This window comes from Odontesthes bonariensis, chromosome 10 (assembly GCF_027942865.1).
Source record: "Odontesthes bonariensis isolate fOdoBon6 chromosome 10, fOdoBon6.hap1, whole genome shotgun sequence".
Lineage (NCBI taxonomy): Eukaryota > Metazoa > Chordata > Actinopteri > Atheriniformes > Atherinopsidae > Odontesthes > Odontesthes bonariensis.
Window position 1 is genome coordinate 4,068,892 of NC_134515.1, and position 15,235 is coordinate 4,084,126.

The window sequence follows — 15,235 nt, forward strand, 5'->3', positions numbered from 1 at the left end:
TAACGCAGGTTTTATTTATTTATTTAAAAAAAATTTGGGCAGAGAGAGGGGGAACAACATGCAGCACAGGGCCGTCAGATGCGGGACTCGAACCGCTTTAGCGAGGAATATAGCCTCTTGTCAATGGGGCGCCTGCCCAACCCACTACGCCACGGACCACCCCTGTTTTATTATTTATTTCATTATTGTAAAAGTCTGTTGCTCCCAGGCTTTTATTTTGTAAAAGTCTGCTGCTCACAGGCTTTTATTCTGTAAAAGTCTGTTGCTCACAGGCTTTTATTCTGTAAAAGTCTGTTGCTCACAGGCTTTTATTATTGTAAAAGTCTGTTGCTCACAGGCTTTTATTCTGTAAAAGTCTGTTGCTCACAGGCTTTTATTTTGTAAAAGTCTGCTGCTGTCTGCTGTGGAACAGGAAAAGAAAGTAATCGGCGGATCCACCAAAGATGGAGAAGGGTACGGAACTTTTACTCGGCCATTTCAATTTTAAAGTTCTTCCAGACGGCGGAGTCGACAGAACCAAAGTCATCTGTAAACACTGCCAAGTTGAATTGTCTTCTCAGCGTAGTAGTTCCAGTCTAAAATATCACTTAAAGGCAAAACACACAACTGATAGCAGCAAGTCATTCAAGGAAACAGACAGTGGAGCGAGGCTTCTACATAAAAACTACAGAAAGATGCTGATGTTAAAAGTGTGTTTGCACAACAAATGTTATGGCGCTTTCATTCATATGGCAGCACATTTAAAATAAAACTAAATGCTAAAAGCTATACGCTACTTTTGGATTCATTTTTGGATTCTGCGTACAAATGCGATTAATCAGGGAAATCATGTGATTAAATAGATTAAACATTTTAATCGTTGCCCAGCCCGAGTAATATCTAAAAGTTAGATGCATGAATAGGCAGCGTTGAGTGAGAAAATATGCTAATGTTTATTTAGGTAAACAGACCCTTACATTTTATTTGTAAATATAAACTGGAATCAAATTAAATGAATTTCATATTAAGATTTTTGTTGTGGTTTTTTTACTGGATGGTTGTACTGACTTCGAACTAATGAGCGCTTTATAAAGTTAAAAAGGATCTTTTACCTTAACCTCGATCTCTCCGCGGAGCTGCAGCTCATAGGCGTTGTCTTTCATCAGAGCCAAGTACGTTTCTGAGCTCGTGTGGATTCTCTGAGCTGGCGTGGAAAAAACAAACAGAACAGGTGTGCTGGGGACCGAAGTCGGCTTGTTGTCCCAGATAATTACTTGTCTGGGATTGTGATCCAATAAAAGGTCCGACATCTTTTTAACAAGTGTTAAACTCCCCTGAAAACTCACATCCTTAAAGGGGAAGTTCTTTTTTTATTTTTTAAACCTGGACCTTATTTCTGGCATAAAATACGTTCATCTACTCACCGATAACAGTTTGGTGAAAGTCGGCGTCCTTCGGAAGATGTTTAGATCGCTGGAGATCGGCGTATATCCATATAACAGGAGAGAACAGGGCAGAGACAATACAGCCTCTGAATAAGGCATTATCTGTCTTTATTTCACCAATACTTTAAAGGGATAGTTCGCCTGTTTTGACATGAAGCTGTATGACATCCCATATCAGCAACATCATTTATGAACATCTTCTTACCCCCTGCTGCGTCCTGTGAGCAGAGTTCCAGCCTCGTTTTGGTGTTGATGAAGGTAGTCACAATCTCTTGGCACTATTTTCTCTCCCTTCGTATCACTGCCTGCTGCCTGCTGCCGACAGCCGCGCCTGTTACGGTGTTTGCTGCTCGGTCTGCACAGCAGGCAGTGATACGAAGGGAGAGAAAATAGGGCCAAGCGATTGTGAGGTCTGACTTTTTCCTGGAGAACGATTTTGTGATGCAAATGTATTACTCTTTTGATCGCATATTGTTTTGAGAAGCAAAACGCTTTATTTTTTAAACCCCAGCCAACTAGCCGGACTACCTTCATCAACACCAAAACGAGGCTGGAACTCTGCTCACAGGACGCAGCAGGGGGTAAGAAGATGTTCATAAATGATGCTGCTGATATGGGATGTCATACAGCTTCATGTCAAAAGAGGCGAACTATCCCTTTAAAGTATTGGTGAAATAGAGACAGATAATGCCTTATTTAGAGGCTGTATTGTCTCTGCCCTGTTCTCTCCCGTTATATGGATATACGCCGATCTCCAGAGATTTAAAGAAGGACGCCAACTTTCACCAAACTGTGAGTAGATGAACGTATTTTATGCCAGAAATAAGGTCCAGGTTGAAAAAAACAAAAAACAACATCCCCTTTAAGTTTGTTCAGTTTGATCCTTTCTGTCTAAATCTGTGATTTTTATTTTTGCTTCACATTAGTTCCCAGATGAAAATGCTCATCAATAACACTGACAGCTTATTCTGCTCCTGACAAATTGTTTCGCTTATTTAAAAAAACAACACATGGACATGTTGAACTTGATTTTCATCAGGAGTATCTTTAAAGCCTTCCTGTTTGTGTATTTTCATGCGTTATGAGTCGAGGTGCACGTACGCAGGCTGGTGGACTCCATTCTCGAGGCTGTGTTGACCGTATCTCCAAACAGACAGTATCTCGGCATCTTGTGGCCGACTATTCCTGCGACACACGGGCCTGCGGAGCCAGAGAACCAGAGCTGCACTTCACTTTGATGCAGGACGCTCAAACTATTCAACAAACAATACAATCGGGCTGAAAGGTCATTAAGACAAACTGGTATTCTTAAAGAGTTTCCAATAATCTGAATATAAGAGGCAAATATTATCAGTCATAACATCTGCATGTGCCAATATGTTAAAGAATGTATTTAATTGCTGAGTAAAAACAGGTTCTAAGAGCTGATTCCGTTGGGTGTTATAAAATGGAATAAAGCAGTGAGTGAGAAACTAAGTGAACCCCTGATCCAGCAGCTGGTAGCAGCAGTGAGTGAGAAACTAAGTGAACCCCTGATCCAGCAGCTGGTAGCAGCAGTGAGTGAGAAACTAAGTGAACCCCTGATCCAGCAGCTGGTAGCAGCAGTGTGTGAGAAGCTAAGTGAACCCCTGATCCAGCAGCTGGTAGCAGCAGTGAGTGAGAAACTAAGTGAACCCCTGATCCAGCAGCTGGTAGCAGCAGTGAGTGAGAAACTAAGTGAACCCCTGATCCAGCAGCTGGTAGCAGCAGTGTGTGAGAACCTAAGTGAACCCCTGATCCAGCAGCTGGTAGCAGCAGTGAGTGAGAAACTAAGTGAACCCCTGATCCAGCAGCTGGTAGCAGCAGTGAGTGAGAAACTAAGTGAACCCCTGATCCAGCAGCTGGTAGCAGCAGTGTGTGAGAAACTAAGTGAACCCCTGATCCAGCAGCTGGTAGCAGCAGTGAGTGAGAAACTAAGTGAACCCCTGATCAAGCAGCTGGTAGCAGCAGTGAGTCAGAAACTAAGTGAACCTCTGATCCAGCAGCTGGTAGCAGCAGTGTGTGAGAAACTAAGTGAACCCCTGATCCAGCAGCTGGTAGTAGCAGCGAGTGAGAAACTAAGTGAACCCCTGATCCAGCAGCTGGTAGCAGCAGTGAGTGAGAAACTAAGTGAACCCCTGATCCAGCAGCTGCTAGCTGCAGTGTGTGAGAAACTAAGTGAACCCCTGATCCAGCAGCTGGTAGCAGCAGTGAGTCAGAAACTAAGTGAACCCCTGATCCAGCAGCTGGTAGCAGCAGTGAGTCAGAAACTAAGTGAACCCCTGATCCAGCAGCTGCTAGCTGCAGTGTGTGAGAAACTAAGTGAACCCCTGATCAAGCAGCTGGTAGTAGCAGCGAGTGAGAAACTAAGTGAACCCCTGATCCAGCAGCTGGTAGCAGCAGTGAGTGAGAAACTAAGTGAACCCCTGATCCAGCAGCTGGTAGCAGCAGTGAGTGAGAAACTAAGTGAACCCCTGATCCAGCCGCTGGTAGCAGCAGTGTGTGAGAAACTAAGTGAACCCCTGATCCAGCAGCTGCTAGCAGCAGTGAGTGAGAAACTAAGTGAACCCCTCATCCAGCAGCTGGTAGCAGCAGTGAGTGAGAAACTAAGTGAACCCCTGATCCAGCAGCTGCTAGCAGCAGTGTGTGAGAAACTAAGTGAACCCCTGATCCAGCAGCTGCTAGCAGCAGTGTGTGAGAAACTAAGTGAACTCCTGATCCAGCAGCTGGTAGCAGCAGTGAGTGAGAAACTAAGTGAACCCCTGATCCAGCAGCTGGTAGCAGCAGTGAGTGAGAAACTAAGTGAACCCCTGATCCAGCAGCTGGTAGCAGCAGTGAGTGAGAAACTAAGTGAACTCCTGATCCAGCAGCTGGTAGCAGCAGTGAGTGAGAAACTAAGTGAACATCTGATCCAGCAGCTGGTAGCAGCAGTGTGTGAGAAACTAAGTGAACCCCTGATCCAGCCGCTGGGAGCAGCAGTGAGTGAGAAACTAAGTGAACCCCTGATCCAGCAGCTGGTAGCAGCAGGAAGTTGAAGTAATGGTTTCCTGTGTGACGTTATCAGTCTGGACTCAGTGACTGCAAGGTGCCCAGGTCCTGTGGCTGCAGAACCAGCCCAGATCATCAGCCCTCCACCACCGTGCTTGACAGCTGGTGTGAGGTGTTTGTGCTGATATGCTGTGTTTGGTTTCCTCCAAACGTGCTGCTGTGCATGATGAGCAAACATCTCCACTTTGGTCTGCTCTGTCCAAAGGACATTGTTCCAGAAGTCTTGTGGTTTGTTCAGATGCAGCTTTGCAAACCTAAGCTGTGCTGCCATGTTCTTTTTAGAGAGAAGAGGCTTTCTCCTGCAGCCCTTCCACACAAGCCATACTTGTTCAGCCTGTTTCTAACTGTGCTGTCATGAACTTTAACCTTTAACATGCTGACTGAGGCCTGCAGAGTCTGAGATGCAGCTCTTGGGTTACCTCAGTTTAATTAAACCTTGAAGAATTAAAACAGTCGAATGAAAAACAAACTTTATGTGCTCGGTTTGCCCCTCGCTGTCTCACCTGTGTGTATGCCGGCTCGGAGCTGCAGCCTCTCGTTTGGCATGTGGGGGATGGAAACCTGTCGAACGGCCGCAACCAGATCCAGCGCCATCTTGGCAATCTCATCCGCGTGTCTGTCCCCGTTCCTCTCAGGCAGGCCGCTCACCACCATGTATGCGTCTCCGATCGTCTCCACCTGGGTTGAGAGTTTTGATTAAATTTTGCTGAAATAAAACTGAAATTACAATAATGAAGACAAGAGATACTCGTGAGCAATTTCAACCATAGCTTCTGTTGTCTCTGAGTGAGTTGAAAGACCAACAAGGCAAGAATGGCTGTGTTTGAAACAGCATACTTCTCCTACTACTCATACTGACTTTTTTCCCGGATGCATACTAGATTCTCTGAAATGTTGGGTATGCATCATGAGGTTACTACTCATACGCAAACTACCCAAGATGCAACGTAGTCGCCGATCGTCATTTCCTGTCAAAACGGCAGTTTCAAGCTAGCTACGACGAGGGTAGGTTCACTTCCTGTTTTCAAAACAAAAGCACCAATTGTATGGTAATGGCTTTCCCTATGATAAAAGGCAACAGGTATTTTATTTTGTGAAAATAACCGGAAGTGCGTTGCTCACTGCGGCTAGCTTTAGTAGCGCCGAATTTGTCGGAACAAAATTGTAAATAGCCGGTATTTTGTCAGGTTTTCAACACGTTGGGGATCTAAATGACTACTTTCATAGATGGCTGTTCCATCTCTCCATCACCAGAGGTACGGAACCTGGGGGTCATCCTGGACTCCACCCTTTCATTTCGGTCCCACATCAAGAGTATCACTAAATCTGCCTTTTTTCACCTCAAAAAACATCTCAAGACTCCGGCCCTCATTATCTGCCTCAGTAACAGAGACCCTCATCCATTCATTTATCTCCTCCCGCCTGGACTACTGCAGCGGTGTCCTGTCTGGGCTACCCAGTAAGGCCCTTGACAGGCTGCAGTATGTTCAAAACTCAGCTGCCCGGTGCTAACTCACACCAAGCCCTGGCAGCACATCACCCCCATCCTAAAGCAACTTCACTGGCTCCCAGTCAAAGCATGCATCACCTATAAAATCCTTCTCTTGACCTACAAATCTCTCCACTCACTCGCACCTCAGTACATCTCTGATCTCCTCCACCCCTACTCCCAGTCGCGGCTTCTGCGCTCCTCAGACAAGGACCTACTTTCCGTTCCTCGTACCAGACTAAAAACATGGAGATAGGGCCTTCTGTTCAGCTGCCCCTACCCTATGGAACATTCTGCCACTTCACATCCGTTCTGCCCCCTCTCTACTACAGTTAAAAAAGAATCTAAAAACACATCTCTTCTCCATGTCCTACTCTTCTTAAACCCACCCCTCCGGGCCTACCCTTCCCCCCTTCTTTTCTCTTGTTAAGCGACCTTGGGTACCCTGAAGGGCGCTATATAAATCCAAGTTATTATTATTATTATTATTATTATTATTCTCTCCTGAAAATGTTTCAAATGTTGCTAAAGTTTACAGAGTTTAGAGCTTAAGGGAAATCAGCTTCAGGCCGGCTGATTTCGGCTCGGGCAGGAGCGAAATGCATTGTGGGTAAACGCTCTGCATACTGTCTGATTGATCAGTATGTAGTATGTAATATGTAGTATGTAGTATGCGGTTTCGAACACAGCCATAGTCCCTGCTACCAGCATCAGCAGACTTCCTGGGGCTGTCGGCCCCCTGCTGGTCAGCAGTTGCAGGTTTAACGCTCCTCGGCTCCGGATTCATTCTCAGACCAGGAAGTGACGGCAGCTGAACTTTTCTGACCTTGTAGACATTGTAGGACTCAATACGAGTGTCGAAACACATGTAGAGGTTGTTGAGCATCTCCACCACTTGCAGAGGAGTGCAAGACGCAGAGATGGAGGTGAAGCCCACGATGTCTGAGAAGAAAATGGTGACCTGCGAACAGAACGAATAGACGTGGCTCCATCAGTGGATTAAACTCCTTTTTTAACCATACCCCTTAATCCTCTGGGCTATGGAGTCAGTTTTACAGAAACGTAATTGAACAAAGTGAATAAAACTTTTACACTTTACGTCACTGAGGGAGTTTCTGGTTGAGACGTGTGGATTTAAACCATGTTTTTTTTCATTATTTTAACAGCAGAATTTACACTCTCTGCTTGAAATTGCAAAATTGAACAGATATAAATGTAATCTGAACAATCAGGTTCCCAGTTTCACATCTTTGGTGAGGTTCTTCTGTCACACGAGTGATGAAAATGAGCCGGTTTCAGCAGCATCCCACAGTATTACTGCACGTTCTACTATTTTAGGCATTCTAACAAAGGCTCTTACACTTTCCTTCCAAAATGCTCCAGGGCTACAAATCATTCTCAAATCGAGCCCTTGGTTTTATTCAGCATGTAAACCCCCCCTTCCCCACGAGAGGAGAGCTTTAGGTACAGCTGCTTGAAACCTCTTCAATAAGCCAGACGCAATTTCACCCGTACAACTTGTTTTATCTGCTGATGAATATGTAACAGGGCAATTATAGGTAATTACACCAACAATGGCAACAAAGGCAGCAAACACACACACTCATTTAGAGATTTTGCAGATCTGGCAGAGGTAACCTCCCGGTAGCAGCCCCCCCATGAACCCTGCAGCATCAGGAGCTCCAGATTTCTTTGTTTGAAATGTGGAAAATTAAAGAGAAGGAAAGTTGAGGGGAAACTGTGGCTTGTTTCATGTGTGGTAGCTTTAAGGTTTGTAGTTTTTAATGCTCGCAGAAGAGTGGAGGAGGATGCGAGACTCGAACCGGGGCCAGCTGCAGCGAGGACTGTAGCCTCTGTACATGGGGTGCCTGCTCAACCCACTACGCCACGGACCACCCCTGTTTTATTATTTATTTTATTATTGTAAAAGTCTGCTGCTCACAAGCTTTTATTTTGTAAAAGTCTGTTGCTGTCTGCTGTTGAACAGGAAAAGAAAGTAATCGGCGGATCCACCAAACATGGAGAAGGGTACGGAACTTTTACTCGGCCATTTTCATTTTAAAGTTCTTCCAGACGGCGGAGTCGACAGAACCAAAGTCATCTGTAAACACTGCCAAGTTGAATTGTCTTCTCAGCGTAGTAGTTCCAGTCTAAAATATCACTTAAAGGCAAAACACACAACTGATAGCAGCAAGTCATTCAAGGAAACAGACAGTGGAGCGAGGCTTCTCCAACGGCGTCCATTCAGCCAAAGCTAAGGTATGGCTATAGTCACATGACTACAGTATCAATCAATAAATATACATGCCCAGCAAATAATCACCACAAAAGTCTGCTATGTAGCTTATCTGTGTGCAAATGCAGTCTCACTCACACCCCAATAACATAACAATGGACTCGTCTCCGTCTCCCTGTTAGCATCAGCATTAGCATTAGCGGCTAACAGCCTGAATCCCGCCTTCACTACCTGGTCCTCCTTCCTCCGCTGCTGGGGCAACATTGGACCCCTTTTTTTGGTGATCAATAAATCTAAAGTTTTCTGCTCTCTTTTCATATTTTACATTAATTAGCAAACAACAAATTCCGCTAATAACATCAGCTTTGACCTCCAGGCTCCGTCATCTCGTGGGAGGGAGGGGGGGGTCTGGGAGATACCACATTTCAAAAGGGGATACAGGTGTTGGGGAAGATGATACTTAGATAAATTGATTGTGTTTTTCAGAATTTCAATTGTTGTTCATTTATATGTATTAAATAATAGAATAATCAATACAAATTGACACAGAGTAATTCCATAAATTCATTTACAAAAAAAAAAAAAACGAACATTTCCATTTTCCCCTGGAGCCAAGGTGTGGCAGCTGCCATACCCAATTGACGCCCATGGGCTTCTACATTAAAAACTACAGAAAGATGCTGATGTTAAAAGTGTGTTTGCACAACAAATGTTATGGCACTTTCATTCATATGGCAGCACATTTAAAATAAAGCTAAATGCTAAAAGCTATACGCTACTTTTGGATTCATTTTTGGATTTTGCGTACAAATGCGATTAATCGTGATTAATCAGGGAAATCATGTGATTAATTAGATTAAACATTTTAATCGTTGCCCAGCCCTAATAATATCTAAAAGTTAGATGCACGAATAGGCAGTGTTGAGTGAGAAAATATGCTAATGTTGATTTAGGTAAACAGACCCTTACATTTTATTTGTAAATATAAACTGGAATCAAATTAACTGAATTTCATATAAAGATTTTGGTTGTAGCCTTTTTACTGGATGGTTGTACTGACATGGAACTAATGAGCGCTTCATAAAGCTAAAAGCTATACACTACTTTTGAATTCATTTTTGGATTTTGTGTACAAATGTGATTAATCATGATCAATTAGATTAAACATTGTAATCGTTGCACAGCCCTAGTTATTATGTGTAGTTTATCTCTAAGAAGTCGTTCCCTGTGTAAGAGGCTGAAGGTAACTGGCTAACCTCTTTGCTTTCCCACATACCCGATCGTAGCTCTCTGCTTCCACGTGCCGTTGCTTGCGGAGCTGCTTGGCGACCGACTTTGGCAGCATTTGGTGCAGCAGATCTTCGGCCAGCTGCCTCTGGCGCTTCAGGTCCTCGGTCCTCTCCTTCAGGCTCTGGGCGTAGTTCTGAATCCACTCCGTCATCTCCTTGAAAGAGAACATCACCATCGGGTAGATGAGGCAGGCCAGCGCCAGCAGGCAGATCCTCATGCTGAGGCCCGAGGACATGGACCGAGACGCCAGCCTGAGCGCCAGCGCCGCGCGCTCCAACAGGCACCGCTGAGCGCTCACCAGAGCCTGAACTCCAGCTGCAGATCCAGATAAAAGCTCAGCTCCTGCTCCAGAGATCTGCCACTTACTCGTGTCAAAGACGTAGGAACGCCGAGCATCCTGGCTCGAGTTTATCTCGGGGTCTACGTTCTCTAACCAGCAGTCGTTCAGGCGCTCCGCCAGGACCCGTGCGAAGCTCAGGTAGCTCAGCGTGCACGCCCACCTGTGCTGGAACCCAGCCGGAGGTGTCCCCCGGTGGAGCTGCGTCAGCTGGTGGTTGAGCTCTACGAAGGTCACCAGAAGCTGTGCGGACAGGACGTCCCTCCACATCGGGTTCTGCTTCGCTTTGACTAAAGTGTCCTCCGGCGTTCCCCAGATGTTGAGGAGTCTCTCGATGGCCAGAGTGAACGCCAAAGTCCTCCTTTCACTCCAGCTGTTTGCATCCAGGGAAGAATTAAGGAACCCTTGAATGTTCCTCCTCACCTCCTGGCACAATCCGGACAGCTCAGGCCCACAGGGAAGCCCCCGGCCGTTACCGTAACCCACCGTTTCACCGCAGAGACCGTCCAACGCCGGCGGCACACCTGCCTCCAGCGTCTGGTTGCCTTTGGCGAATAAATGCCTCATCCTCTGCAGCTCGCTGATGAGCTGGAGGAGCGCCATCGTCCTGCAGGAAGTCAGCTCCTCGTAGGCGGCCTCTGTGGTGTGCAGCAGGGCGATGTTGGAGCTGAGGTCCATGGACACGGAGCCCAGCAGGGCCATGAAGGAGAGCAGGCAGGCCGTCAGGATCCGCCGGACGGTCCGGCTGCTGCCCGACAGGGAGAACATGGAACATCTGCAACACAGGAAAACAGCTGGTCACGCTGCAGGGGTCAAGGTGCTGCACACAGACTGGGAAGACTTCGCCTTTATCAGCCTCACACTCTGTTTCTGAGCACGTTTTCCTGTACTTAAAGGGATAGTTCGCCTCTTTTGACATGAAGCTGTATGACATCCCATATCAGCAACATCATTTATGAACATCTTCTTACCCCCTGCTGCGTCCTGTGAGCAGAGTTCCAGCCTCGTTTTGGTGTTGATGAAGGTAGTCCGGCTAGTTGGCTGGGGTTTAAAAAATAAAGCGTTTTGTTTCTCAAAACAATATGAGTTCAACAGAGTAATACATTTGCATCACAAAATCGTTCTCCAGGAAAAAGTCAGACCTCACAATCGCTTGGCCCTATTTTCTCTCCCTTCGTATCACTGCCTGCTGCGCAGACCGAGCAGCAAACACCGTAACAGGCGCGGCTGTCGGCAGCAGGCAGTTATACGAAGGCAGAGAAAATAGGACCAAGCGATTGTGAGGTCTGACTTTTTCCTGGAGAACCATTTTGTGATGCAAATGTATTACTCTTTTGAACGGTATATTACAAAATAATGCAAAGCTAAATCAAAGTTACTCCCAGTCAGCATACAAAGGTTTTTCTCATCTCAAGAAACAAAGTATAATTTAAGAGACATATTGCAAACTTACTGTAGCAAAGGCCAAAAAAGAAATGAAAAGGAGATGCATATCTGTTGTTGGGGTTTCATTATGGAAGGATGCTAATATAAATGTAAGAAATTGTAGAACATTTTTGGTTTTCAAAAGGATGGTTTCTAACGCAATTTTTGAGGGCTACAAGTATTTATAATTTGTGAAGGATTTTGTGTTTATTTATGATTTTGCTTCATTATTCTTCAATTTTTTTTTACTTTATTGGATGCAATTCTATTTTTTGTCTTTTGTCTTTTTACTATTATTTATTTCTTCTTACTTTAGTATTTGTAATAATATAGGTTGATGGGTAGCTTAATTTTGTTCAACAGGACAGGCTTAAATATAAGCATTACGCTTCAGCCTGTAGGCCTTAAAACGAGGCTGGAACTCTGCTCACAGGACGCAGCAGGGGGAAGAAGATGTTCATAAGTGATGTTGCTGATATGGGATGTCATACAGCTTCATGTCAAAAGAGGCGAACTGTCCCTTTAAGGAAGGGAAACAGGGAGAAAAGGCTGAGCTGGGAGAACTATTCCTGAAGACTCCTTAAAGAAAGGACAGAAAGCTGGTCTGAAACAAACTGCCAGTGGAGATTAAACTTTCACCAAATGGAGACATTTTTAAATCCAGGTTAAAAACATTTCTGTTCTCATGTGTCTATGCATGAAATCTGCACGATATCTTTGAACTTATCTGGACTGTTGCTGGTTTTTAAATGAATTTAAATGATTTTATTTGTTTCTCTTTATATTCTTTTATGTATTTTTAATGCTTCTTCCACTCCCTGCTGCAATGCTTTTATTTTATGTGAAGCACTTTGAACTGTTTGTACATGAAATGTGCTACAAATAAATTTGATTTGATAATTCATATTTGCACATGTTGTTTCTGGCTGAAGACTTTTGCACATTACTGTATTATCTATACTGTAGATTTGTTTATAGCTGATGTTTATTCTCTATTTTTATTCTATTCTATTTGCTTGTTTTTCCTTCAATTGTTTGCATATCTTTTATACTGTACGCTGTTTCAACACAATAATTTCCCAAATTGGGATGAATAAAGTATTTATCTATCTATCATCTGCATTTTAAAATCTTTTTCACTGATTTATACACGAGGTCTCTGTTGCAAAACGACGCCTTGACCTTTCCTCTCAGTTTTGTTTCTTTGATTTATGTTTATATTGCGTTGAAACATCTGGAATCACCCGCAGTCAGACCCAGATTCTTTATTTGCGGATGTTTTCAGTAAAGCTGAAGAAAAGAAAAAAAGACTCGTTATGGAGTAAACACGAGTTGTAATTAAGTGATCAGCTTTCAGGATATTCAGATCTCTGTGAGTGCCCCATCCTCTCAGCCTCCCCGGGTTCAGGTTAAACTTTCCCACAGGGTCTCACCTGCACTGCTCACAGTCCGCATCCTGCTGCGCGCGCGGAGCGACCCTCCTCTTCTTTAAGAATCTTCTCTTCAGAGATGCTGAGGACAGGGTCCCAGGTGGGAAACACTGCTTTTTCATCAAGTCCAGCCGTGCCGTGAGACTCGTCCCGCGCCTGGTGCTCCACCTCAGACGGCGGCCTCAGAGTCTCTGCGGGCGGAGGACAGACCTGAGGACAGAGCCCGTTATCACCACTCAGGTCAGCGGCCAATCACTCAACTTCCGGTGACGCACTAATTAAAATAAACTGCTGAAATAAAATTAATTACATTCTGCTTTAAAGTGAAAACGCACAGTGTTTGACATCCGTTTTCCTGTTGGTAAATAGAGTAAAACAAGCAGCTATTAAATCATTCACAAATCCTCATTGAGGCAAGGCAATTTTATTTATAGAGCACAATTCGTACACAAGGTAATTCAAAGTGCTTTACAGCTACATAAAATCACAAGAAGGCATTCAAATCTTTAAAAATTAAAAAAAAAATTAAAAATTTAGCCTATATGTAATAATTTAGCCTGTAAATACTGCCTTTTTCTTTTCGTTTTTTTAAAAATTTATCATATTTTAATTTGAAAAGGTAGTTTGGCAGGAAATGGCCTTCATCTAAAAAAAACAAACATTTTACACTTTACATCTTATTCATTTATTTATTTTCCAGATTTTTTTTTAATGTTCATATAAATTTCTTGACCATTGATTCCTGAACTGAGCTTGCTTGCTTATTAATTTATTAGGGCTGGGCAACGATTAAAATGTTTAATCTAATTAATCACATGATTTCCCTGATTAATCACGATTAATCGCATTTGTACGCAGAATCCAAAAGTAGTGTATAGCTTTTAGCATTTAGCTTTATTTTAAATGTGCTGCCATATGAATGAAAGTGCCATAACATTTGTTGTGCAAACACACTTTTAACATCAGCATCTTTCTGTAGTTTTTATGTAGAAGCCTCGCTCCACTGTCTGTTTCCTTGAATGACTTGCTGCTATCAGTTGTGTGTTTTGCCTTTAAGTGATATTTTAGACTGGAACTACTACGCTGAGAAGACAATTCAACTTGGCAGAGTTTACAGATGACTTTGGTTCTGTCGACTCCGCCGTCTGGAAGAACTTTAAAATGAAAACGGCCGAGTAAAAGTTCCGTACCCTTCTCCATGTTTGGTGGATCCGCCGATTACTTTCTTTTCCGGTTCCTTTACAAAATAAAAGCCTGTGAGCAACAGACTTTTATAATAATAAAATAAATAATAAAACCTGCGTTAATGCGCAATAAAATATTTATCGCCGTTAAATAATCAATGAGTTAACGCGATAATAACGAGTTAACTCACCCAGCCCTATAATTTATTTATTTATTTATCTATTCATTCATTCATTTACTTTTTTCAAGACCTATATGGTGACCTTATTGATACCTGACGTGGACCTGCATGTTTATTTATTCATTTAAAGATTCCCTATTCATTCATGGCCTTTATTGATTTATGCATTTCAAGACATTTTACGGCCATATTAATTATTGACATGGACTTGCATGCTCATTGATTGATCTATTAATTTCTCCGTGGCTCAGTGGTTAGGGCAGCCATCTGGTGCCAACCTGGATGGGTTACAAGCATAGGCGCCGGGTGAGCCCGACATTTTGCAAGGCACCGAAATCAACGTTTGTTTATTTTAACCAAAAATGGCGTAAAAATGTGTTATTTAGCATAATTAATAACAACAACACAAGGATTCTGTTTCAAAATCAAAAAGGAGGACATGACGGTGTGGAACTAATTTCCAAAACTTACAAGTGTCCTGACTGTCTGTCTAGCATTTAAGGATTTTTTTTCAAACTTTTTTCTTTTTTCCACAACACAAGTACATACATTACACCCACCCACAAGGCAACGGCGAGCCACAGCCACTCATCGCTCATTTAATAGGCTATATAGACCTGGCCCAGTGCAAATTAAGTGTTCAAATTAACTTCTTGGTTTTTCCTTTGCCTTGAAAAAAAGTTTGTATATCCATTTTAAGGTTTTTTCCAAAATAGCATGGCAGCGCGGTTCGAAAAGTTCGAAAATGTTTACAATGCCAGCCCATTACCCATATCACCTTGGGCCAGGTCGGTGACGACATTGTTATATTATCACCTGACCTGATTGTCACCAGGGGGCTGCAGCGACTACACCCACACCCATAATATAATAGCATATATAACTTGCGCACATATATTATATATAATTTGCAAAATTCCCAGCATAACATTTGGGAAGGCACAGCCTACCCTAGCCTTCATTACCCGTCGCCCATGGTTACAAACGGAAGACAAATTTCGTGTGTATGACTGTATGCATGACAATAAATCTGATCTTAATCTTATTTGTTTATTTATTCATCTGAATATTTCTAGATTTAATTACTGACCCTGCTTATTCCAAGAATTTCTTTCTTTTTCTCATGGTTGTATTCATACATGGCCATATTGCTTATTTACAAATTTGTTTGA